The 4,402-nt window shown below is 39.3% G+C and overlaps 1 pseudogene; it reads right to left on the bottom strand.

The window, feature by feature from the left end:
- Window positions 1–222: 222 nt before the first annotated feature.
- LOC139002491 (small ribosomal subunit protein eS21 pseudogene) lies at window positions 223–598 on the bottom strand (annotated as a pseudogene).
- Between the last annotated feature and the right edge of the window lie 3,804 nt (window positions 599–4,402).

The raw sequence follows: 4,402 nt of genomic DNA, 5'->3' as shown, positions 1-4,402 counted from the left end.
GGGGGAGCACAGCTCAGCTAGAAGCTGGGCTCATGGCTCCTGCCTTTGCCGCAGCGCTAAGGATGTCTGACTGATGGCTGAGCAGGCCTAAGCCATCAGTCAGACATCCTCAGGCCGGGCTGAGGGACACCTCCCTCCCACCCCCAAGTGCACAAATTTTGTGCACCGGGCCTTTAGTAAGGGAATAATAAGCCTTACAGGAACCTATGATAGAATTAAAGGCTATAAAAACCCACTGGGGAGGCTCACCACTCTAGCAGTGGAGTCGGGAATCTGAAGAGTGGTGGCTACTTTCTTAGTGGCAGGAATGGAGGTGTTGCACTGCTGTCTTGGACCCAGTGGGAACAGTAAGAAGTTCTTTGAGATGATGCCTTGGACCTTGGGCATTCAGAGAATGGAGCCATCTGATTCACCTATCTGCCAATAACCCCACAGATAACAGAGGTTTCAAACTGGCCATTGAACCTACCTGTCACCTTGTCGACCTCAGCCACATTATCTGGTTGAATGCATGGTCCTTGGAGTCAATGATGTGATTGCTGGTGGAGCATTTCTTCAGCACATACAGGTCCACGAATTCTCTGGCATCGTTTTGATGTCAAGGGCATGCCTGCTGCCACTATGAGCACGTCTGCCAAAAGCTTGGGCAGATTTCTTCATTGTTTCATACCATGTCTGTTCCTTGGAAATATTATGTGTGTAATTTAGGCGCTAGAGTAACGGGCATGTGGATTTTAAGTGTACTCAGTCCGTGACTGTAAAATAGACATTCAGAAAAATGTATTTTTTTCTTGTTTTTATCCTACAATTTATTATTTTGAAAAAATTAAAATATACTAAAAAGTTGCAAGAAAAGTGCAACTGATAACCTATGCCCTTTATTTAGATTTATTGCTTAGTAACATTACTTTTTAGTACTGTATTTTAAAAAAAAACTTAAATTAGACTTACAGAAAAGTTGTAGAAATATGAGAATTCCTGTATATCTTTCACCAAGCTTTCCCTAATGTAAATACCTTACACAACCATATACAGTTATCAAAATCAAGAAATTGATTCAGTACTATTAATTAATTCAAGGTTTTATTTTATTTTTGTCAGTTTTCTCACTAGTGTCCTTTTTCTAGTCCAGGATCCAAACCCAGGATCCTGTTGTGTATTCAGTTGTCATGTCTCTGTAGTCTTCTCCAACCTGCATAGTTTCTTAGTCTTTCTTTGCCTTTCCTGACCTTGACATTATTGAAGAGTACTGGACAATTTTTTGTAGAATGTTTCTCAGTTGAATTTCTGGTGTCTCCTCATAATTAAATTAAAATTATGCAATTTGGGCAAACACACACACATACACACACACACACACAAACAAAAAAACACTGGGCCCTGGCCCGTGTGGCTCAGTTGGTTGGGCTTAGTCCTGCGCAACAGGAGGTTGCCCATTTGATTCCTGATCAGGGCACATGCTCGGGTTGGAGGCCCAGTCTCCTGTAGGGGACATGCAGGAGGCAGCAGAAAAATGTTGCACTCTCACACTGATGTTTCTCTCTCTCCCTCTCCCTTCTTCTCCCTCTAAAAATCAATAAACTATTTTTTAAAAACAAAAAACTGACTGGGATGCAAAAGGAAAATGAATTATGCTAAAGAAAAAATTTGAATTTTCTCATTAGAATTTTTGTCAGATTTTATTTGGAAATTTTAAATACATTCAATATTTAATACTTTCCTGAATACTCAGAATTTAATTTTTATTTTAGTAATATAATACAAAGAAAATGTAATAAATTTTTCACAAAGTCCCATGCAGATACCTTCTCATCATCCCTTCCCATTTACCTAGCACATGGAAAACTCAACTGTTATCCATTATTGTCATGAAGTTGATGAAAGGGTTAAGGAGCACCAATGTCCTTTGGTTGTTAGACAGAAACTTGACAGATGCCTTCTGCTCCCTACCCTTCCATAAAGCAGCCCTAGTTCTATGTTGGAAATACATTACATGAATGTTCTGGTTATGTTTTTTTAAGGTTTGATGGTATTTTTTTTTCTGCAAATCTGCTACCCCTGCTCTCCTGGTCACTCCTGATGTGATTGAGCAGCCTAGTCTCATGGCCTCTCCCCAGGGCTGCCTGAGGCAATTGGGTTTTCATGAATCTTACTGTCTATGTAATTCCTGCTTGGCTGCTGCTGACCTATTCTCCCAGCTCTAAGGGTAAGGGCCCAGCTTTCTGAGAACCTATAGCTGTTGGAAAACCCACCCCTCTTCTCCATGGTGTACACATGCTCTATTCTGCCAGGAGTGGTTAAAACAAATACCCCTCATTTCCTTCTTTGGCTAGGAATGTTCTCTTTTCTTTCCCACTGGGTCTCTGGCAGTAAATGTGCTGTCTCTGCATAAAGAACCATTTATTGCCCTAGCTGGTTTGGCTCAGTGGATAGAGTGTTGGCCCATGGACTGAAGGGTCCTGGGTTCCATTCCAGTAAACGGTGTGTGCCTCTGTTGCAGGCTGGACCCCAGGCCCTGGTAGGGCACATGCGGGAGGCAACCAATCAATGTGTCTCTCTCACATCTGTGTTTCTCTTTCTGTCTCACCCGCTCCCTTCCACTCTCTCAATGGGAAATATCCTTGGGTGAGGATTAACAAAACAAAAGAAAAACAAAAATCATTTATCAAACAGTGGTGACTACACATTAGAATTGCCTGGGGCCCTAACCGGTTTGGCTCAGTGGATAGAGAGTCAGCCTGCAGACTCAAGGGTCCCAGGTTCGATTCTGGTCAAGGGCATGTACTTTGGTTGCGGGCACATCCCCAGTAGGGTGTGTGCAGGAGGCAGCTGATCGATGTTTCTCTCTCATTGATGTTTCTAACTCTCTATCCTTCTCCCTTCCTCTCTGTAAAAAGTCAATAAAATATTAAATAAAAAAAAATTGCCTGGGAAGCTCTAAAAGCATACTAATGCCTGGGCCGAACTCAGACAGATGGAATCAGAATTGCTAAGGGTGGAGTTTGAACATCGGGAGATTTTAAAAGCGCTCCTGATGATTCTAATATGCAGCTAAATGTTGAGATCCACTTTTTTAAGCTCTACATTTGAAACTAAAAAATTAGTTTTTAGTTGACAACTTTGAAAAATTAAAATTTCAATCTTCACATCAGTGGCATAAGATTACACTTTAAAATCCTAATAAAAAATTTTCAAAGGATGAAATTTTTTGCTTATCAACAGTCTTTCTCTCATCTCTAGATTTTGTAGAAATCCTTGGGAAATTTTTGCATGCCTTTCTCACTGCATACTTGCAAGAGAGACACAGTAAATATAACTATTCCAAGTTAATGCCAGGGTAGAGTCAGATGGTTAAAGACATTCCTTTTTCAATTAATTCATCCCATTTTAAAAATTTATTCAATTCTTTTGTTAAATTTGTCATCATTTTATTTCATGAATACCTATTGACCACCAGATTATATGCAAGAAAGTATTCTCACATATTGTGGAATAAAAGATGCTTGGGACACTGCTGTGGTCTTCAAGGTGTTTTTAGTCCAACTTTTCACAACAAACTAAACACAAGGTGGTTTATAATTCCTTGAGAAAGGATCAAAGTTATATAATTCAGGACTTAGTAGAGATGAAGCTCAAATTAGGCTGGGATCACATTGGAGAAGGTCTTATGTCAATAGCTTACACTTCACAAGCAATGAAGAGTTTACGAAATGAGGTGATTGGTGTGGTAGCATGACAAAGTGGGGTTTTAGGATATTAGTTCCTGGATGAGTGGTGAGTTATGCTAGGTAGAGGATAGTCTTAGTCAAGGCACAGAAACCAATAAGAAGACTACTTAATATCTAGGTTGGTGTGAACTAAGTAATAAGGGCTGGGCAAACTCATCTCTGGTACAAAAAAATTAGGATAGTGGTTACTTTGGGGAAGAAAAGTGGGGAGTTACTGGGAAGGGACATGAGGAAACTTTTTTTGGGTGCTATATCTTGATAGGGATTTGGGTTAAAGGGTCTATCTATTCATTTGTAAATATCAGTAAATGTATGCATGAGATTTGTATGTTAAATCAGATCTAAGTTTTATCACAGAAGAAAAACTGCCAGCAAATAACTCTAGTTAATGGCATACATACAAAAATATTTAGAAGGAAGTGTACTTATGTCTGTAATTTACTTGGAAATGTATAAAAAATTAATGGATGGAAAGTTATGTATTAAAGCAAGTGTAGTAACATGTTCATAGTAGAATCTAGGTGGTGGGTATAAGGATATTTGTTATAAAATTCTGTCAAATTTGCTATATGCTTAAATTGTTTCATAATAAAATGTAGGAGGAAAAGGGTTTGAAGCAGAGGAGAAGGCTAGTGGCATTTTATAATTTGTCATGAAAGAGCTTGGCATACAAA

This window comes from Myotis yumanensis, unplaced genomic scaffold, assembly GCF_028538775.1.
Source record: "Myotis yumanensis isolate MYYU_CA2020_CCGP unplaced genomic scaffold, mMyoYum1.0.hap1 SCAF_2, whole genome shotgun sequence".
NCBI classification, from domain to species: domain Eukaryota; kingdom Metazoa; phylum Chordata; class Mammalia; order Chiroptera; family Vespertilionidae; genus Myotis; species Myotis yumanensis.
The sequence above is the reverse complement of the archived record's forward strand: the minus strand, read 5'-3'. Positions and strand labels throughout refer to the sequence as shown.